General features: G+C 36.9%; 1 long non-coding RNA gene and 1 pseudogene across 1 annotated transcript; one reads left to right on the forward strand and one right to left on the reverse strand.

The window, feature by feature from the left end:
- Positions 1 to 1,589: 1,589 nt before the first annotated feature.
- On the reverse strand, positions 1,590 to 22,749 carry LOC134738466 (uncharacterized). Its single transcript, XR_010124198.1, has 4 exons — positions 22,613 to 22,749; positions 10,125 to 10,312; positions 9,041 to 9,141; positions 1,590 to 2,881 (listed from the first exon to the last, which is right to left on the reverse strand). It is a non-coding gene; the product is annotated as an uncharacterized LOC134738466 (long non-coding RNA).
- LOC129018797 (signal peptide peptidase-like 3) lies at positions 10,845 to 12,695 on the forward strand (annotated as a pseudogene).
- Positions 22,750 to 23,344: the final 595 nt, after the last annotated feature.

Below are 23,344 nucleotides of genomic sequence, written 5' to 3' on the forward strand. Positions count from 1 at the left end.
CTTAATTGAGTATTTATTGATTTGAGTGAGGAGGATGTTGAGGATGTGGCATTAAACAAGCAGCTATGTTCAAATCTTCTGAAAGACCATCCGTACCTAGAGAATACCTATTTGGAACTAAATCCCTCACCGAGAGCCTATTAAATAAAGCCTTCACACATTTTTATAAATTTAACAAATAGTCGCCAAGATCAGAAATAAATGTCATAAATGACTGGAGGATACAGGTCTGAGTGTGAAGTCTTTATAATTTGTCATGGTTTTGGATGCATGATGACCCCAAGGAGATATGATAACCTTGGTTGAGACTGCTTCCCAATCAATCCCCAGAAAAGGTGAGATGTGTAAGAGGTCAGATCCAATGCTCCAGGCTAATGGGTGTCAACAAATAGGCAACTCTGTAAAATACTTGAAGAGATTTATTCTGAGCCAAATATGAGGACCATAACCCATGACGCGGCCCCAGGAAGTCTTGAGAACATGTACTCAAGGTAGTTGGGTTACATTTAGGAGGGCAGAAGTTATAGGTAGAGACATAAATCAGTAAGTACATGGTATACATTGATTCAGCCTGGAAAGGCAGGGCTTTTTAAAGTGAAAGGTGGCAGGTGAGGGGAGAGGGTTGGGGAAGACATCCAGATTACAGGTGGGTTCAAAGATTTCCTGATAATTAGTTGAAGGGGTTAAGCTCTTCCTGAAGAGCTGAAGTCAGCAGAAAGAAATGTTTGTAGTTAAGTGGGAGGGAGAGGGGATTTAGAGGCCAAGGTTCTTATGTAGATGAAGCCTCCAGGTAGCAGGCTTCAGAAGAATAGATGGTAGATGGTAAAGGTCTTTTATCAGACTCTAAAGGGTACCAGACTTTTCGTTAAATCTCTCCTGGAACAGGAAGAGACCTGGAAGGGGAAGGGGATTTTCTACAGAAGAAAGATTTTCCTCACAAGAGACAACTTTGCAGGGGCCATTTCAAATTTTGTTCAAAGAAATATATTTCAGGGTAAAATACTTTGATTAATTTCAGGGACTTCTATCTGTCACGTGATGGTATACCAGAGTCCGGTTGGAATGTGATGTCTTATTGCTGTAAAAAGCCTGTTCTCTCAATGTTAAGATTTCTGTTTTAATGCTAATGCTGATCAGTTGTGTCTGAATTCCAAAGGGAGGAGAGTATAATGAGGCATGTCTGACCACCCCCTTTTCCATCATAGCCTGAGTAGTTTTTCAAGTTTTCTTTGGAATGATCTTGGCCAAGAGAAGGGGTCCATTCAGTCAGTTGGCGGGAGACTTAGAACTTTATTTTTGTCATACATGGAGAAATAAGGTTCTAAGTTCTGGTTGGGGGAATCTGGGTGGTGTATGAATGACAGTTGTCAACCAGTGTGGCCTCTCTTAGCCTTGGTGCTTACCTGGAATATTTTGTCTTTGTTGCACATACATAATTTGGAAGATTTATAACTGATCCTGTGTAATTCTTGAACTGTTCACTAGTTGAGGGTTAGTGAAAAACAATCTTACGCTTTGTGTATTAACTCCATTAGAATATTTAGTAGACAATTATAATAAACGTGAAAGGCGAGAAACTAATCAAAATCTATTAGCTAAAGCCTTTATTAAAACATTGCAACATGAAACACAGTTCAGGATGACTATATTGTGGGGACCAAGTAGATAAATATTTTGTAAGATAGAATTGGGAAAGGCCAGATGTAACCCAATGGGTTAATGTTGCCCACTGCCTAGACAGAGCTGATTTATCTAGACAGGGGAATGGCAATAGAGAAAGAGTTTAATTCATGCAAAGCTGACTACAGGGGACTAGAGTTTTATTATTACTCAAATCAGTCTCTCCCAAAACTTTTGGAGATTGAGGTTTTCAAGAATAATTTGGTGTATAGGGGGTCAGAAAGGTGGCAGTGCTGATTGATCAGGTCAGAGATAAAATAATAGGGAGTCAAAGCTGTCTTCTTATGCTGAATCAGTTCCTAGGCAGAGGCCACAAGTCCAACTGAGCCAGTTTATCAAGACCTGGGTAGTGCCAGCTGATCCTTTAAGTGCAGGGTCTGCAAAATATCTGAAGCACTTATCTTAGATTTTACATTACTGATGTTATCCCCAGGAGCAATTTGGAGAGGTTCAGATTCTTGTACCCTCCAGCTGCGTGACTCCTAAGCCATAATTTCTATTTTTGTGGCTATTTTGTTAATCCTGCAAAGGCAATCTAGGCTCTAGTCAGGAAAGGGGTTTGTTTAGGGAAAGGGCTTGTTATTATCTTGGTTTCAGAGTTAAATCATAAACTAAGTTTCTTCCAAAATTAGTTTAGCCTACACCACCAATGAATAAGACAGCTTGGAGGTTAAAAGCAAGATGAAGGCAGTTAGGACACATCTCTTTTACTGTCTTAATTTTCTCAGTTGTGATTTTTGCAAAGGCAGTTTCACAGTCATAGTTCAGTTTTATTCCAAGAATTATTCACTGGCAAGTTCTGGGAAATTATGGGGAAACTGAAATTGTGTTGCTCATGTGTTAAGATGCAGGGAGAGCAAGATGTGGTCCTAGTTAAGCAGCTATTAGTTGGCCAATTTGAATTTAGCAAAAGTAGTGGAGAGAAACAGTGGAAACTAAGTTCTTGTAAGGATCAGTACAACGTTTTAAGTCCTTCTCTTTGGCCAGCACTGGCGTAAAAGATAACATGCTAAGGACAATTGTCAGAGTCCAGATTTCCATTCATGCCTTCTGATATCTTTGGAGATTGTTGAGTCTTGAGTGCATTCAGCAGCTCCTTATGTGACTTATATTTCTGTTGTCACTGTAATAATCTGTCCAGGGGGTGGCAGTTAACAGGTATTTAGGGCTGTAAGTAGGATACGATGTAGAACTCTGAAGCCTAGAAACACAAGAACTAGAATCATTAACAGTCTTTGAAAGGCTGTCTGTCCAGCCCACCGTTTTACCTGGTTTTAATTATAAAACCAAGTTCCACCCTCCATCTGGATTCCTTGATCCAGACAACCCAGAATGTGGCAGAAGAGCCAGGTTGTCAAGGTTTGTTTCCTTTGTGTCTCATTTTGTATCTGATTAGTGAGGTATTTTCAAAATAACAGAGTCACTTGTAGAAATCAAAGCATTAGTATTAAAGGAGGACATTTCTTGAAGTTTTTAAATCCTCGTTAATTAAAAATCTTGAATTTAAACTCAAAAGACAGGAATAAGGCAGCTAGGAAAAGAAGAAGAAGAAGTGTTTGGTGGTCACAGGGATGCAGGAGTCAAACTGTTAGCAGCAGTGAATTCGATGGGTCTGCAGCAACTCAATTCTTGCCTCCTTGGAGGAGAGAATTCAACCAAGGGACATAAGGCAGAGGGAGAGACCGAGGCAAGTTTTAGGGCAGGAGTAAACGTTTATTAAAAAGCTTTAGAACAGGAATGAAAGGAAGTAAAGTACACTTGGAAGAGGGTCAAGTGGGCAGCTTGAGAGATCCAAGTGCCCTGGCCAAACGTTGACTTGAGATTTTTACACACTGGATGGTTCTGAGGTTTGTGTTTCTTCTCCCTTGATTTTTCCTTGGGGCAGGCTCTCTGCATGTGCAGTGGATTGCCAGCACTCGAGAGGGGCCTCATGCGGAGTGTGTTTACTCAAGTTGTGTGCATGCTCCTTTGAGGCATTTTTCCCTTACCAGTTGAACATTCCCAGAGAATGGTCATATGCCAGTTAAACTCTGCCATTTTGCCTCTTAGTGCGCATGCTGGAGCCCACTTGCCCAACTCCAGAGATCTTATCAGAAAGCTGCTAATCACCAGCTTCAGGTGTTTTATATTTATTGGGAGCCTACCTTTCCCTGGCAATGGCTGTGACCAATTATTATTTTAGAGAGACAGTTTAACAACCACCTGAACATCACCTGATGGTTGCCTGACAGTCCTGCAGGGCAGGGCCTCTCCTGTCCATGTCTGCCAAGCTACCTACTCTAACAAAACGGGAAATCTTGGGTAGAAGTTTTCCACCTGTTGCTTCATCGAGGTTCTTTGAAAAACAGTCCCCTTTGTGATGTGCCTGCTTCTGAAGAATCCTGAGAGATTCTGTGTGATAGCTCCCATTGGTATGGAGATGCTGGAGAGATGCATAACGACTTTTAACTGAGAGATGTGACCCCAAAGTTCCATTCTGTGAAGTTTTACTATAGTATTTATGATTGATAGTGCCTGATCAAGTCTCTTTCTGTGGCCCAAGAGCATTCTGAGGTTGATGTCATTTTTAGCAAACCAGTAATCTTAGCAGATCATGCAGGATTCTCTTATTTGTCTTTGGAAAAAGCCGAGTGCAACTGGCTTTGTTGATTATAGACTTGGATATACAGCATAAAAGCTCTACAGCAATTGTCAATTTTGCAAACTTTCATTTTGGGGTAATATTTATTCTTTTAATTTCCACTGATGACTTAAGATGATAAGAACAGTTGAATTCTGGAAGATGAACCATATTTTGCAAATTCCTTGGTTATAGTCCCTATAAAGTTGGTACCTCTGTAACTGGATAGGTAAGTTGGTGTGTCCCAAGTTAAGAATATATAGTCTAGAAAAAAAATTAAGCTAGCGACAAGGTAGTTGTTTTTTGACAGGGAAAAGCTGCCATCCAGAAAACAGACAATAGTTGGAAGATATTTATATTCATTTGAATGTGACCATGTATAAAATGCATCTTCAAATGTTCAAAGCCTTCATTGAAGCCGTTATTCCTTTTAATGCTTCACCTTTACAGCTTTGCTAGTGTCATTCATTTGGCAGGAAAAACACATGCCAGAAACATCCTCAACAATTTAGAGTAAAATGGCCAGTGTTTTAAGCTTACAGCCAATTTTTCTCTTAACCTTCTAGGCAATAATCTATGTTACCCAGCATTCTCAAGGTGAAAGAGTGAAATTCTCTCTTACAAGATAGCCTGGAGAATTAATTACAGTTGATGATTATTCTGGAAATAGCAACACAGTGTTCATGATTACCTGGGAATAACACTTTGTAAAGTACCAATCCCCAACCTTTTTGGCACCAGGCACTGGTTTCGTGGGAGATGATTTTTCCATGGACAGAGTTGGGGTTGGGGGGATGGTTTCAAGATGATTCAAGTGCATTATTACATTTATTATGCACTTGATTTCTATTATTATTACATACTCATCATAAGGTAGAATCAGTGGCAGCCCTGAACTTGTTTTCCCGCAACTAGATGGTCCCATCTGGGGGTGATGGGAGACACTGACAGATCATCAGGCATTAGATTCTCATAAGGAGCATGCAACCTAGATTCCTCGCAAGTGCAGTTCACAATAGGATTTGCACTGCTATGAGAATCTAATGCTGCCACTGATCACTCACTTGCCACTCACCTCGTGCTGTGCGACTCAGTCCCTAACAGGCCATGGACTGGTCCGTGGCTTGGGGATTGGGTACCCCTGTTGTAAAGAGTAAATACAGACGTGGGGACAAAGCTCCCTGGACTTTCCATTTACATAACGAAGCCACTGTATTTGCCACTGATTGTCCCTGACTGAAATGTTCGTTAACATCACAAAACAAATGTTAATAGGGAGAATCATTTGCCAGTTTTGATGCTTGAACATGAATATGTTTCTTTAACTTGAGAGATAAGAAATGAAGTGATTTATACAAATACGTTTTATGTGCATATAGTGAAACTATGAAAACTGAGCTTCTCTTAACTGAGATTCTTTTTCCCATTGCATGTTAAATTATATAAACAACAAGTTCCCATTATAGTTACATTTATTAAAAATTGAAGAATGGAGAATGCCAAAGCATTTTATTATCCTTCTATTTTTAAGGTAAGGGAGCAAATTATTTTGTTATTCGTTGGAATTTCAAAGATATTCAAAGATATCTGGGAGAATTAGGAACGAATCCACATGAGTCCACTGTGACGACAACTGGAAATGCATATCTGGTGACTCCTGGACCCACTCTATTGGCCTCTTGGTTGAATTTAATCTGATCCTTTTGCAGCAAAGAAAAAAAAATAATGCTAAATATAATGCCTTTTCTGAATTCTGTGAGTTCTTCCAGTGAATTATTTGAATCTGAGGGTCTTAGGAATCCAAACTTATCAAAAGTTAGGGCTGTCTTGGGGACTGCCAAACTTCATAATATGTAAAACCTAAAATATCTGTGACTTTCTTGAGTTTCAAAACCAATGTAGAGTATTTAGAAAATTTAAAGCATGAAAAACTTGACCTTGGTATTGAATAAATTAGACTTAGTGTTGACATTAATTTTATATAATAAAATGTGGAAGGAGATAAACAATATTCTAGAGAACACCCTTATTATATACTAATGCTAATTTGTCAAAGGATTCATGTATTTGTTCAGGACTATTATAAACCTACATAATTCTCGAATATAATTTATAAACCTCTGAATTCATTAAAAATGTTAAAGATGGCTGGGAGTGGTGGCTCATGCCTGTAATCCCAGCACTTTGGGAAACTGAGGTGGGCAGATCATGAGGTCAGGAGTTCGAGACCAGCCTGGCCAACATAGTGAAACACCGCCTCTACTAAAAATACAAAAAAGTATCTAGGCATGGTGGTGGGTGCCTGTAGTCCCAGCTAATTGGGAGGCTGAGGCAGGAGAATCTCTTGAACCCAGTAGGCAGAAGTTGCAGTGAGCCAAGATTGCACCACTGTACTCCAGCCCAGGCGACAGTGTGAAACTCCATCTCAAAAAAGCAAAAACAAAAAAACAAACAAAAAATTTCAAAGACTTTCAAAATCATAAGTTCCATCCTTTCTATTCCAACTACAGATCTTATAAATAGCAAGAAAGTCTGTAATTAGATTATATTTTGTTGTTGTTCTTATTGTTGCCTTTTTTTACATGGCCCATATGTTTTTAAGCAAAACAAATGCAGTTTAATAATTTTTAGCTCTTTTATCAAACTTTGTCTGAGCTAGATATTCTTAGGATACATACATAAAAAACAAAACTTCGATCACTGAGTCTCTAAAATTCCCCCAGAGAGAAGAAAAAAGGAAAAATGTAACAGGAGAAGCAAGTGGGAGCTAGCTTCATACAAATATTAAGTTTTCATCAGTAAAATGTAATTATCTTTTCTCTTCAAGGATAAAAGGTTAGATGCAGGAAACCCATTTTGACACAGACATACACACTCAAACACACACACACCACGTACACACAAACATGAGATTTATTACAATTGGTTGAAATAAGATGACCTCACTTACATAACCTCTTTTAGACAAGAAAGAAAATCTCATGAAGGCTTCTCCCTTTTATGCCTCTGAAAGAAAAATTTTATTTATGTCAAAAATTCTTCAAATTGATCATTGGAATTATAAATTCTCCTTGGTGAGATTCATGTCATATTCTATGTTTGGTGGTGTTCACATCAACATAAATATTAATAAGCAGTCAGAGGGCCACTGGCTTCATTGTCTACAACAATTCTAGTGGTGAGAAGCAAACATGTGCTACTGCCCCTCCGTCACAAACAAACAATACATCTTAATCTCACACATAAAAGCCCCTATCAGTGACAATAGTAACAATGTAAAATGTGAGTGGCACTCAACACAAAATGAAAGATTTCCATGCAGAATCAGAGCTCATCTGGTGTCTAGCCACACCGACCCCAGTGGGGGGAGAAAGCAATGTTACTTCAGTGCTGTTGTCCTTCTTCACTAAAGTATCTGGTCCAGGTAAAGGGAATCTTGTCCTGATCCAGTTCTTCTCAAAGGAGAAGCAATAGTGAATGCCATTACCTCAAATTAAATAAACCCACTGCAGCATGGCAACAGCTCAAGGTGAATGGCTTTCAGAGCTGACAGCATGGATTGGGAAAGGACAGTTTTTCTCTGAGAGCTGTTCTTTGAATCCTTGGAAGGTATGAAAACCTGGATTTGTCAATCAGGTTGTAGTATTCAGGGGTAGCAAGTTTTGGGGCATCATTTAACAGCTATTATTGGTCAATTTGGATTTAGCAAGTGATGGGAAGTACAGTAGAGAACATCTTGCAAGGGTTAGTGATGATTGGTATGTGTGTGTATGTGTGTTTCTGTTTTTTTTTTTTTTTTTTTTTTTTTTTTTTTTTTTTTTTGAGATGGAGTCTCCCTCTGTCCCCCAGGCTGGAGTGCAGTGGCGCGATCTCGGCTCACTGCAAGCTCTGCCTCCCGGGTTCATGCCATTCTCCTGCCTCAGCCTCCTGAGTAGCTGGCACTACAGGTGCCCGCCACCACGCCCGGCTAATTTTTTGTATTTTTAGTAGAGACAGGGTTTCACCATGTTGGCCAGGATGGTCTCGATCTCCTGATCCTCGGGATCCACTTGTCTCGGCCTCCCAAAGTACTGGGATTACAGGCGTGAGCCACCGTGCCCAGTCATGTATGTGTGTTTCTTAATCCATCTATAAGCATCTTTCACAGACACATATCTAAAAATGAACCCTTGATTTTCCACTTCAAAATATGTTCCTCAGATTTCCTCACCTCTGTTAATGGTAATTGTATTAGCCCATTTTAATACTACTATGAAGAAATACCTGAAACTAGATTATAAAGAAAAAGTGGCTTAATGGTCTCGCAGTTCCACATGTCTGGGGAGGCCTCACAATCATGGAGGAAGGTGAAGGGGGAGCAGAGGCATGTCTTACATGGCAGCAGGCAAGAGAGAATGTGCCAGGGAACTGCCCTTTATAAAACTATCAGATCTCATGAGAGTCACTCACTATTATGAGAACAGCAGCATAACCACTCCTTATGATTCAGTGACCTCCAACTGGGTCCCTTCCATCACACATGGGGATTATGGGAACTACAATTCAAGATGAGATTTCGGTGGGGACACACCAAACTATATCAATAATCCAATGTTTTCATAGTATATGACAGTAATCTTAGTGTGATCTTTGCTTCTGCTGTTTGTCTTGCTTCCTTAATCCAACATATAAGCAAATTTTGTCAGCTCTACTTTCAAAAATGTGCATACAATCTGACCAGCATTCAGCATATTCACTTACCTTTTAATCCAACACTCTATCATTTCTTATTTGGACAATTTTAGCAGTTCCCTAATGGGCCAGCGTCAGGATTTTATTTCCATAAAGTAGCCAGAAAAGTCCTGTTAAAATATGGGTTAGATCATATAATTTCTGCATTCAAAATTGCCTTGTTGTTTCCCATCTCATAAAGAATTAATTCAAATCCTCATCTTTTCCTCTAACATATGATTTGGCTCTTGGCTACTTCTCTAATTTCAAAAACTATGAATTTTATCCTTTTCTCATGTGATCTAACATATTGTCATTCTTCGAACAGCCCAAAGACATCCCTGCTTTCTGTTTTTTTTTTTTTGAATATTTGAATATCTAGCATTAAACAATAATAGATTAACCCCTAAAATCTAATGTCATCAGCAAATAATTACCTAGTATAATAATAATGATGGACACATAATATACTTCTAGTACTTCAATATAGACAGTAATTAACATTTAATATACATACAAAAAGTATTATTAATCAACATTTTACAAAGGAGAAAACTGATGTTTGGAGGATTTAAGTAATGTGCACAGTATTATCTGACTTATAATTGGGTACTCAAGATTCCATAATATCTGATTGTTTCCTGAACCATGTTGCATAATAACTAAATATTGTGCTATGCTACAACTGAGAAAATTGCAAAGGCTATTTGCAACTATCAGAAATGTAAGACAATTTTAGAAAAGTGCATAATCACTTTTATGACATATGTGTTCTCAGTACCTGCTTTGTCAGATTTTCTATGCATTAAGTCAGTGTCCTGATGAAATTTCATTGAAACTAGAAAGTTATCTTTAATCATATGTATATATCTATACCATTAAGTTATGCAAATGAGCATATTACCACATTTTCCAACTTACATCCATTAGCACTTCACAGATGTATAGATACTACACTATTTAAGCTCAATTCCCACTCATACTTCTTGTTGAAATTAGTCTTCTTAAACTCATAGCACATTTTTTGTAAGATTTTTCTAAAATCAGAGGGGATGGATGCTGTGGCAGTGGACACGAAGAAGAAATGCCCTTGCACATAATCTCCTCCAACTACCGGAGGTGACCTGCCGCCATCTTGACCTTTCTATCCTTGGGTCTCGCCATCTTGAAGAATCCATGCATCTCACAGGCACGTGAAACATTCTTGGTTTTTTACTTCATTCCCTGTTTCCGTGGCTTACTTTTTGGTGCAAGCATATTTTGCATCTCCCAGAAGATAGGGTTCCTCCCTGTTAAAACATTCTGGAAGGCACAGAAAAGTTGAGAAATTAAATCACCCAGAGGTAACTACACTGATAAACTAATTTCTTTATTCACTACAACTGTTTTGCAGCTGCTCCCACCCAGGTTCTGGCACTGAACTCGCCAATGAATCTTCATGAATCGGGGTGTCCTAGATCTCTTTATATCTTTAGTTTTATATTTCCAGGATATTGTCACAATTTCATCTCTCCAACTCTTTAATTATTTATTTAGCAACCATATTTTCAGTTCTTCTTAATTTATTATGGCAATTTTATTTTTGATATCCAAGAGCTCCTTTCCACAGCCTATTGTCTCGTGATGTAATACATCTTAAAGTCCCTGGGAGATACTATTATACTTAGAGGTTTTTTTGTTTCATTTTTAAGAAACTGCTTTTTTAAAAAAATCATTAGTGTTTCCTTTGAGTTTTAATCTCCTTTCTGCAGAGAGGTAGGTTCCTTTCATGTCGCAGTGTTTCCTCAAATGGCCAGAGAGTCTTCTTTGCTCATTCATATTTAAGAACAGGGCAATGCGAAGGCGATTGCTGAGGTAAGTACAGAAGTCAAACTTAGTGACTCATGAGCTTTAAACGGTGAAGATCTGGAGAAATGTCTAAATACTAGCCTTCATTTATTTAGAAAAGAGTTTCATCTTTCTTCCTATTATTTCTTGAAAGAATAATTCTCCAATTCTTGCCCAGGGTGGTATGTCCCCGGACACTCAGTTTTTGTGAAGGTATGCAATGTGCTATCTGTTGGGTGAATTTTTGATTATTTCTTCCTGAACACATCCACTTGGAGTCATGTATTTTCTGGCTTCTCAGTCTCTGAGTTGCAGTTCTGTGAATTCTCTGGGGTATACTTCCTCCAACTTGTTTCATCCATTGTCCTCCTCCATTTGTTTTTTGAATTATAGATGTGTGTAAAACTATCTTATAGCCTGATGATCTTCCATTTCTATGTATCATTATGATTTATAATCAACATACCTCGTAATTTCATGGTATCTTGGAGGCAAGAAGAGATGCTCATATGCGGTCAGTCTGGCATCCTAAACTGGAAGTTTTATTTCTTAAATATGTCATTTGAAGATTAAATTTGTATTTATTTACTGTTCTTAATGATTAGAAATATATGTATTTAACTTTATTACCAAGTAATGATTTTGCTTTAGAAATATGTTTATCGAATTCATCCAGAAAATATATCAGCTTTTGGTTTAATACTAAAATAACAATTTGTACAGATTTCAGATTAAATACCCTTGAAAAAGTTTATATATCTCTATGTTGCAAATTTCAACCTCCAATTCTCAACAAACAGACTGGTGCGTAGAAAAGACAGAAAGACAAGAGACTACATAGAAAGACAATAATAGTTCTTGTGGATCTTTCAATGGCAGCAGCACCAATAATAGCATCAAATAATTGAATCTACCCAGGCTCTATTCCTTCCTATTGGAGCATCTGTCTCTCTTTTATTGTTGTTTTGCTTCTTTGACTAAGCTCAAGTAGTTTTTACAATATGTACAGCAGTTCTTACAATGATAACTTTTGCTTTTCTTCTTCTCCTTATGTGCCAATATTTAACGAGACTCTGTTCACCTCAGAACAAGATTTCCCTGGGTTTCTGTGGATGTTTCACTACTGCTGAGTTGTTGTTATTGTCTCTGTCTGTCGTGCTCATCCTCACCTGGGTTCTCACTGGCCATTGACTTCTCATGGATGCATTGGCTATGGGTCTCCGTGTCACTGTAATTTTCTTTGTCTGCCTGTTGGGCCTCAAAGTCCCCTGCCTGCTTCTCTCAGGGCTTTTAATCTATGATGTCTTTTAGGTATTTTTCTCAGCCTACATCTTTAATAGCAGTGTCATGGTGAACGTGGCCATGGCAGCTGGCTGAAAATCCCCTTTATGTTCTATCCTGGAAGCTCAACCTGGGGCCCAGTGTTGGGCGTGATGTTCCTCACCTGTCTCTGCCTGGAAAACTGGTCTTTCCACGTTCCACTGGGAGCCACTTCCTCATGTTGGGCATTGGAGACATTGTTATGCCTAGTTGTCTGCTATGCTTTGACCTTTGCTATGACAATTACAAAAAACAAGCCCGTGGGGACTCTTGTGGTGGCCCTGGACCTGCCAACATCTCTGGGCACATGCAGAAGGTCTTCTACTTTCACTGGCCCGTCATGGGATACCTTGTAGATCTGCTCACTGCTACTGTGGCCTCTCACATTCACCAGGCCGCCCAGCCTGTGCTTCTCTGTTTGGTGCCATTTACCTTATTGCCACTCCTCATGATGGCCTATTTAAAGGGTGACCTCTGGTGGATGTGGTCTAAGCTATTCCACTCCAAGACCAGTAGCTCCCAATTCCTGGAAGTATGATGGATCATGTAGAAAGTGACCAGATGCCCATGATAGTCCTTTTCTCTCAACTTGTGGTTTTGTTTCCTCTCAGAACTGGCCTGGTATTCAGAGATGTACCTGTGTAAGGAACTGCTGGGTGACTGGGTTTTTCACATTTAAAAGGAGCTTGTTTGCAGGAGAGAATTGCTGGAGCCCTGTTTGGTTCCTTCTCTTTCTGCAGATGTAGAGGTGGAGCCCCTTCCAGAGGGACAGGCCTCTCCCTGGCACTCTTTCCTCCCTGTTTTTTATGGATCTGCACTACATGGTTACTTTGCGGATAGAGAGAGATGTGACTGTTTCAAAACTGAAAACAAGGAGTTGTTCAGATCTTTTGACCACTAAAAGGATAAAAAGCAATTAGTAAACTAAAATTTCTTCAATAAACCCTCGAAAACTTTGGGACCAGTTTCCCATGGAGATTCTTCTTTCCTATTTTTTGATTTATTAAATATTTTCTGTGGTGTGAAGCTTGCTTTCTTTTTTTTTTTTGTCTAAATCTGGACAAATTAGAAATAGAAAGTTTGGGTGATTGCAATACACTCTATAGACACATTCTAGCATCACTTCTTACCAGGTATCAGAGGATCGTGGTGCCTGCAAATGCGTGCTCCTATATACAAACACATAATTACCCAAGCCTGGGTAATTTATAAAGGAAAGAGGTTTAACTGACTCACAGTTCCACATGGCTGGGGAGGCCTCACAATCATGGTGGAAGGTGAATAAGGAGCAAAGTTACATCTTATATGATGGCAGGCAAGAGAGCTTGTGCAGGGGAACTTCTGTTTATAAAACCATCAGATCTTGAGAGACTTATTCACTACCATGAGAACAGTATGGGGGAAACTGCCCCCAGGATTCAATTGTCTCCACCTGGCCCCACCTTTGACATGTGGGGAATATTAAAATTCAAGGTGAGATTTGGTGGGGACACCATAAATAATACTTCACTGAGGCCTCACTCCATGGAAAATAGGGTTCAAAGTCTTAGCCTACCCCTAAAGGTCTATGAACCACAGCTTCAGTGCAGCATGTCATAGAGCACAACACACTGAGGGCAGACTTCCGAGATCATTTCCAGCCTTTCACTTAATAACTTTGTTACCTGTGGCCAGGTTTTTACACCCATCTCATGGGGTTGTCATAGGATTTAATAAGGTAATTTTTATCACATAGCTTTAAGTTGTTTTTTCAAAGTAATATCAAATATGACATCATTTGATTATCCAGGGAACTCAATTATTGATACAACTTAGCTTTTTCTCTAAACAAAAAAGGACACTCAATGACACAACAATAAAAATAAAAACTATATAAAAAAATGCACCATGAATTATTTATATTTAAAATTAGCTCAATCCCATGACATACGATGGAAGGTAAATATAAATCAGATCATGATCTTCTTAATAGAGAAGTGAAAACACTCATTATTTGCTTATAAAAGTTGAAGTTAGATGAGGGAACCATTTACCTGAGGCTTCAGAAAAGTCGTTGCTAGGTGCTTAAAATAGGAATGTAAGAAAGAAATGTGAGAGAGACAGAAAGACTGTAGAATAGAATCTCAAACATATGCATACTATTCCTTTCAAAATTTTGTGCTGCAATGTTATTTTTAGAATTACCATATACAATTTTCTAATTCCTGTTTATAATGTTTCTCAAATGATTATATAAATAAGTTTAAAGTATAATTATTTTAGAAAATTGGGGTAAATCACTCTCAGAACAATCTTCAGTATTTATGTAACTGCTAACTCTAGAGTATTCCAGTATTCCCAATTAAAAATCCATTTAAGTAGGGAGCCATTGGAAAATAATATATAACAATGGGAAAACCAAAGGATGTATTTTGGGGGATTAGTGGCAACTAACAAAATAGTGACAAAAGATGTAGTAATAAACAATAATGTCAATAATATAACCTTATTTACAAGAATCTGATATGATTGTAAATGCAATTATTCTGAAAATGTTAGGAATAACTAAAAACATTACAATCTCTCTTTGAAAAACAAGAAAAACAATTGAGAAAGGGAAAGGAAAAAATGTCCAAATGTAGATTATAGTGTGAATAAAAATTTGTAAATGCTATATAGCTCTACTGGATTTTGAAAATAGAATAATAACTCATTAATTTCTCATTGTCCTAACTTAATGTGTGTAAAATATTATCACTTCTCCAATTCTTTTTCAGACAGATTTTGAATAATGGCCTAAATGTACCTAATTGTGCTATCTTCTATTTTATGTCATTGTAGGGGAAGGAACAGTGTATTCTTTTCCTGTTGCTGCAGAACAAATTATGAGAAATGTAGCAGCTTAACACAGATTTATCATCTCACAGTTTCCATAGGTCAGGAGCCTTGTTTGTTTTGGATAGGCCTTCTGCTCAGTGTCTCATAAGGCAGAAGCAGGTCTCAGCTGGATATATCCTCATCTGGAGGCTCTATTAAGGAAGAATCCACTTCTGAGATGTCTCAAACTGTTGGCAGAATGCATTGGCTACTATATGACTGAAGTCTCTTTTTTCTTGGTAGCTGGGAATGCTCTTAGCTCCTAGAGACTCTCAGGTTCTTGGTGTGTGCTCTCTCCATAAGCCCCACCCACAATATGGCAGCCTTCTTCAGTGCCAGCAGCAGAATCTCTCTCATGCTCTAAATCTCCTCCTTCAGATTAGGCCAGGCTCACTCAGGATAATTTTTGATGAACAGAAAGCAAACATATCTGGTGTCTTAATTTCACAAATATTCTATTATTTGAATATTTCAAGATTTGTATATTTGAATTATTCAGAAAAGAATATTGGGGTCTATCTCAAAATTTTGCTGCCACAGCCTGAGTAGGGTAATTTTAGCCTTAAAAATATTTGGATATATACCCAAAGCAAATAAAAATAGTTTTGTGATATTCAAGAGTGACACTTTCATCAAAATAATTGACCAAAAAATTAAAGTATAATTTAAAACCCCAAATATATTTTTTAAAGAATATAGTAGAGCTTAGAAGTATAGCTTTAAATTTAGTATTTAAAATATGTTTCAAACAAATACTGGGAATTGATAAATTCATATCTCAATGAGGTAAAATCATTAGTGAAATAAATTCCCTAGAGGGAAAATTTTTATAATCCATATCTTGATAAATTGTTTATCTTCTTGCATCACTCTTGTAACCGGTGTTCAAAATAGTAATAGGAAAACTAAAGACTGTAGAACCTAGTCCTCCAGCATATTTATCTATTTAAGAAAATGAAATGTTATATTTTATTCTGAAATAGTACATGATTATAATGGCTCTTTAACTTAGGTAATTGAATATTTAATTTATTGATATTCTTAAAATGTTTCTTTCCAAACAGACTACCATTTTTTCAGTTTGATCTTCTTTCAAATGTAAACATACAGTTTTTTTGTTTCTGAATTTTTATATTAATTGCAGTTTATTAATCAATATTGATAAGCATTTCAATGGATATCAAGACCATTTGATTTGAGAAGCATTAAATCACCCCTTTATTAAGAAGTGTTTCTCTTATAATATACAATGTGTCTTTAAATAATTTGTTGGGTTTCTTAACATGCTACATAAAAAGAATAGCACAAAAACATGAACTTGATTAACCCATGACAGGTTATTCTCATTTTCTCTATTCCATGGAGAAATGCTGCCTTCCATCCATATTCTGTGTCTGTCTCATGTTCAATAAAATCAAATGTGGTATTGCTTGGTGTCACTGAGCCATGTACGTGCCTGGGTGGATGCCTGATCATAAAGCTACTAGGAACCTGCAATAAGGAAGTGGGCTGGGAAGATTTGGAGAAAATGCTAGAATGTTTATAATAAAAAAGAACTTAAAGTTAAACAGATAAGGCTTCATGAATGTATCCAGATATCTCCAAAAGCGTAACTTTGTTTTGGAAGAAAGTACATTTAGTCAACTTAAAATTTCAAACAGTTTCATTCATTTCATCCAATCATTGATGGCCATGGTTCTACTGCTTGTTTATTTTGCTACTTTTCAGATGGATATGACTTTTCTTGCCACTGTTCTGTTTCACCCTATTCAAATGTTTATAATAATAATAATAATTATTATTATTATTACTGTGGTCCATCTGACTCATTTTGTAACTTTCTGTGATCATTATTTTGCACAGAAACAGATTAAATAAGAAAAAAATGATGAATGTACTGTTAATGGTGAAAGAATAATGATAAGAGTGCAAAAACCCTTTAAAGAAATTAAATATGTTTTACACACAAACATTTATTGTTCTTTCTGCAGTATTGAAATTTTAAGGGACAGGAATAATGCATATGCACATGATTAAACCTTTATTTCTTTATCAGGTTAAGTAGAATAGCAACAACAACAAAAGCATTTATATTTTGATTTGTTTAATTCCTCCCACTTGAGGTAAGGTAATGTATTAGAAGGGAATGGGAATGAGTTCAGAAGTTAATTTTGGTCCTACCATCCAAAGTTTCTGGGTTTTGACATTGAAAATGTTATTTATTTAATTTCAGTATTTCTGTTGTTTTCAATGGGAAAGTAGAGATGCATATGTATCTTGGAAAGTTGAGATGATTAAATTAGGTAATAAATTAGGAATAGCTATCCTGATGCCTGCCTTGCAGGAAGGCACTCCATGAGTGATTGCTATCCCTTAAATTGCTCTACAGGTAATTTTATGATGTCCTCATTGCTATAATAGTTGACTAATCCAACTCTAGAGTCCACTAGTTAATGTATATTCTAAGTACAAATCTTTATTCTCAATTTATGAAAGAGTTAGTATAGGAAAGAGTTATATTCTTTCCTTTTTATTAACTGACTTCTATAAAGTATTAATGACTAACCTTGTGAAAGTGTTAAAGTACTTCTGAAGATGTCTAATTTATTCCCAAGGAGCAATCTGTTTGCTTAAAGAATCTGCTTAAACAGATGACTTTATTAAATAACCAGGTATTTCTAAAAAGAATGGTATTATACAAGAGGCAATACGAAGAATATTAATTACAAAATTTTCATTTTAGCCCACAAGGGGGAAAAATAAAATGGAACAAGAAAATGGACATAGAAAATGCTCAGTCTGTTTGGATTTTTACCTTCCAAACATTGCAGAAAAGCTTAACACATAAGAACTAATAACATTTAAGTTATAATATCCCCCATTCCAAAGATCCAAGTGAGAACAGTAGGCTGTTGAAAGATACGTGCTTTTATGTGACATTATTTATGATAAAATTAAGGTAAACATCTAGGCATGCATTAAATAAACAGCAAAGTTTAGGATCTTATTATTTACATTATTTGGTTCAGGTACTTTTCTCTGAAATAAGCCTTAGATTTGTTCAAAAAAGGTAAACATAGAGGATAAATGCTTTCTATATGGTATGCTTCTATACCATACTCTTCTGTAGCTTCATACATTGCATGTAGTCATGATATGTCATAGTATAAAATAGTGGCAACATATGTTTCCTTCTAGCAGCATATGTTTAGAACAGTCTCACGCCTGTAATCCAACACTTTGGGAAGCCGAGGTAGGCAGATCATGAGGTCAGGAGTTTGAGACCAGCCTGACCAACATAGTGAAACCCTGTCTCTACTAAAAATACAAAACTAAGGTGGGTGTGGTGGCATGCACCTGTAATCCCAGCTACTCAGAAGACTGACGCAGGAGAATTGCTTGAACCCAGCAGGCAGAGGTTGCAGTGAGCTGAGATCGCACCACTGCGCTCCAGCCTGGGCAATAGAGCGAGAGCCACATCTCAAACAAAACAAAACGAAACAAAAAACAGTCTATCCATTTTGTCTTATTTTATTTTAGTTTCTATTTTAAAATTAAATTAAATTAAATTTTTTATAAAGACAGGGTCATGCTATGTTTCCCAGGCTGGTCTTGAACTCCAAGGCAAGGCATCATCATGCCTTGGCCTCCCAAAGTGCTGGGATTACAGGTATGAGCCACCATACCTGGCCTTCTATCTATTTTAGAATCATGTATTTTAAAGCTTTTTTGGAATTCAAAGTATTTTTTAATGGAATATAATAAATGGTGGATTTATATGTGGATGCATTAAAAATAATAGAATATATACAAATGTGAATATCCAACTCTATGTGTGTGCATATATAATATTTTTTCTCCCTTTGCCATTCTTTTAAATGTATTTTTCTATGGGGAATATTAACTACGTGTATTAGAAAATAAGATCATTATCACCATCAAGAACGTTGGTGGGAAAGCTATGTTGTAAGGGCAGGAGGATTTTTTAAAGTCTCGCACACATGGCAGTTACTGAATGACACGTGGCACAGCGTCCTTGCCCTCTATATACTTACTAGTATTTGGCTTAAAGTATGTCCAGCTTCTTTCATTCATTGCCATTTTTTCTTCAAAATGTCACTTTACTGATATTTTTAATTATAATTCAGTGTGTTGCTTAAACTACCAAACAAGAGAAATTGTAAAATAGGGCAATATTTTTGTTTTGCCATATACATTTACTTATTTACATAAATAGTTTAGTATACTGTGATGTAAGGCACAGGTAGAGAAAGATGTGAATATAGTAATTTGAATATGAAGTGTATATATGCATTAATAAACATGTTTTCATGCAATTAAAAAATATGCTTCTTATCTGGACATCTAGACATTATCTAGGCATATACATTTTATGGTACAATGTCAGTTATTTGTATTTATTATAAAATTATCTCCATTTAATGCAGTATTCGATATATTTTAAGGTATCCTATGTATTACAGATGTATATTTGTACATGTGTATGTGTGTGTATATATATATTTTTTGTTTGTTTTTTTCCTAGATGTAAATGTCATCTTAGTTTAAATCTGGAATATCTTTCTAGGCTGGTTCTTCTCTTTCCTACATATACGAACATGATATAATAAAACAGATCATCTTGTTAACATACCTTTTATTTTATTCAGAAATAAAAGATCGTTTATTTACATTGCTGTAAGGACATTTATGAGTATTTCTATGTGATGTTATTTTAAACAGAGAACTTTTCTCATTGATTGTGATGAAAGCTGTTGTCGATTACCTTTCCTGGACTTGATTTAGTGTTATTGGCAATCGCAGAAGTGTCAAGAAACACTGTGGTTCCGGAGACCTAACAAGGTGGTGACAGTATTTAATAACTGTGTGGTGTACACTTGAAATTTACTAAAAGAGAAGTATTTACTGAATTTACTAATTTACTAAAAGAGAAGTATTTTCATCACCAAAAAATGAAGTGAGGTGATATGTTAATTGGCTTGATTGCAGTAATCATTTAACAAAATATATGCATATCAAAACATGTTGTACACCTTAAATATCATTTTTATTTGTCAATTATATGTCAGTAAAGCGAGAAGCCACTTTGGTCACTTCCTTCACTTTTTATGCCAGATTGAGACAGTTTCTTCTATTTGGGTAATGAGTGCAAGGGAGGTCTTCGATAATTTCGTGAAGTAGAATTAGTTTGGAATGTTGGAAGATGAATTTCCTGCAGCTTCTTCAGTCATTTTTCTTCAAATCAAGGAGTAATTTTACTGAAGAAAGTCCAGGGTACCCAGAGCCAGTAGATTACTGAAGAGTTCAAGAGGTGAACTCTTTTTCAGTCTGTCTTTTCTGAACAGCTTATTTGAAATCTAAATATTTTATATATATGTAGCAGTTTTTTCCAGTTATAAGATCAATATGTTTCTGTTACATAATATAATATGCAGTTGTCTCTCACCTCCATGGAGGGCTGGTTCTAGGATTCCCTACAGAGACCAAAATACACCATTGTTACAGTCCTTTCTATAAAATAGTGGCAGCATATGTTTCCTTCTAGCAGCATATGTTTAGAACAGTCTCACGCCTGTAATCCAGCACTTGGGGAAGCCGAGGTAGGCGGATCACAAGGTCAGGAGTTCGAGACCAGCCTGACCAACATGGTGAAACCCTGTCTCTACTAAAAATACAAAACTAAGCTGGGTGTGGTCGCATGCACTTGTAATCCCAGCTACTCAGGAGACTGTGGCAGGAGAATTGCTTGAACCCAGCAGGCGGAGGTTGCAGTGAGCTGAGATCATACCACTGCACTCCAGCGTGGGTGACAGAGCAAGAGCCCCATCTCAAAAACAAAAAACAAAAAACAGTCTATCCATTTTGTCTTTTTCATTTTAGTTTCTATTTTTAAAATTAATTTAATTTTTTATAAAGACAGGGTCATGCTGTGTTGCCCAGGCTGATAGAATTTGCATATAACCAATGCACCTTCTCCTTTTAAATCATCTCTGGGTAATTTATAATACTAAATATAAAGTGTTATTTAGTTTTTATAGAGAACTTTTAAATTTGTATTTATTGTTCTATTTTTTAAAAATATTTTCTATCCACAGCTAGTTGAATCCATAGAAGCAGAAGCTGTGGATACAGAGGGCTGACTTTAATACATATAAGCCAAAAAAAAAAAAGAAAGAAAAAAAGATAAAAGAAGGAAAAATAATAAAACATACAGAGAAAAGGAGAGAAATCAAAAAGTTGAAACAAGAAAAGAGAGAAAGGAATAAGGAAATAGAGAAAACTGGACAGAGGAGGTGAGGAATAGAAGGAAGATGGAAGTTAGGAAAGATGGAAAATGGAAAGAAGTGAGGAAGAAAAATGAAGAGGAAGAGGGAAGGAAGGAAGAAAGGGAGGAAGGGAGGGAGGGAAAAAGGAAGAAAGGAAGGAAGGAAGTCTTTATATGTGTTACGCATTTAATAATACCATAACCTGTGCATATTTTTCTAAGTTCAATTTGTTTGCAGTCCAGTATGCGTTTCCTTACTCATGGATATTGAGCACAGAATGGGTTTTCTAATTTGCAAATTTCTGCTATTTAACCCCAATCATTTCCCCCAGTTTTTATTTTTGCTTATGTTTACAATTTTTTTTTTTTTTAACAAACTAGGATTTGTCTTCCTATAGAAAAATGGAGATTGTCAGTAAAGAGAAACAGAATAAGAGGCATGAATTAGAGGTTGAGGAATTGCTATTACCTGTCTTGATGCATCACCCAGTGGATTTAAAGGGACGCATGACTGAAACAGACCCCAGGTATTTGAGCCAGGAAGATGGACAGAAAGGATATAATCATATGCTTGTGTTTTTGTCTTTAAAAAAAAATATTCTTTAGTTACTTTGAGGTGAAGACTCACTGGATAAGTTCCATTGTAGTTGTCAGGCAGAGATATCATTTTCAACAATTTTGGAACTTGTGAGCGTACTTTGCAATAATTCTGACTTGCACTTCTGGCTATAGAAATTTCTAGGTTTAACATAAATATTCAGTACCCATTTCTGCCTCCTTCAGCTGTCAGCTTCAACTCATCTTTAAAAGTTTAACAACTTAGATTTGTATAGCACTTAACTGTTTTTAAGTCAATTTCAGAAATAAAATTTCATTTTGTTCTCAACCTTCAGATGTCAAAATTAATATCCTAATTTTAGAAAGAACTCAAGTACACAGAGATGAACTGTTCTTTCCTAGGTTACCTGGACAGTCCCAGAAAGAAATAAGGTTACAACTCAACATTTCTGATGCCTACGTTAGTGAAATGAAGATGATTCTGTTTTCCTTTGCTTTTCATTTTATAAGACAAGCATCTGTAGGAAGAAACGGACGATCTGGCTAACCTCTCCTTTCCCTAGTCAATGCATTGGGTCTTCCTGTGTTTATCAGTCCCACTCTAATTATGCCTGTAAGTGCCTTGAGTGGGAAGATTTTTTTTTTTCTCTGTCCTTCCACACAGAAGTGCTCAACTTCTAAGAGCAACTTAGGTTGTCAAGTGACTCTGGCCATAAAAGGAACCTGGTAACAATCCCTTTCACATGCATTAATACCTGAGTGTTATGGTTTGGCTGCGTCTCCACCCAAGTCTCATCTCGAATTGTAATCCCCATGTGTCAAGGGAGAGGGCTTGGTGGGGGGTGATTGGATCATGGGGGGTGGTTTCTCCCATACTGTTCTCGTGATAGTGAGTGAGTTCTCACGAGATCTGATGGTTTTATAAGGGGCTCTTCCCCTTTGGCAATCTCTTTCCTGTCACCTTGGGAGGAAGGTACTTGCATCACCTTTGCCTTCTGCCATGATTGTAAGTTTCCTGAGAAACTTATAATCCTCCCCAGCCATGCTGAACTGTGAGTCAGTTAAACTTCTTCCTTTATAAATAACCTAGTCCCAGGTGTTCTTCATAGCAGTGTGAGAACAGACTTATACGCTAAGATATCTAAGTGGTCAGAGAGATTTAGAAAGTCCCGTCGCACTGAAATCAGTACCCATTTCATTTGATACTTTTCCATTTTTCACTCACTCATGCATTCATTTTCTCATTCAAATGTGTTTGCTGAGCTGCTATTTCTTGCTATGTATAAACCACTGTTCCCAATTCAGCTAATGCATAGCGAAGTAGCACCCCAGATTTCAGGAACATTTGCCACCAAAGGACAGGGTTTTTTTTTCTGAGATAAAACTAAGACTGAAGAAAATAATGTTTAAAGATTCAAAGATAAGGGGGAAAATATATTATGTAACCCTTAACAATACTTGGAGGGTGGGAGACTCAGCTTGCAAGA

Source organism: Pongo pygmaeus, chromosome 17, assembly GCF_028885625.2.
Source record: "Pongo pygmaeus isolate AG05252 chromosome 17, NHGRI_mPonPyg2-v2.0_pri, whole genome shotgun sequence".
In the NCBI taxonomy this organism is placed as follows: domain Eukaryota; kingdom Metazoa; phylum Chordata; class Mammalia; order Primates; family Hominidae; genus Pongo; species Pongo pygmaeus.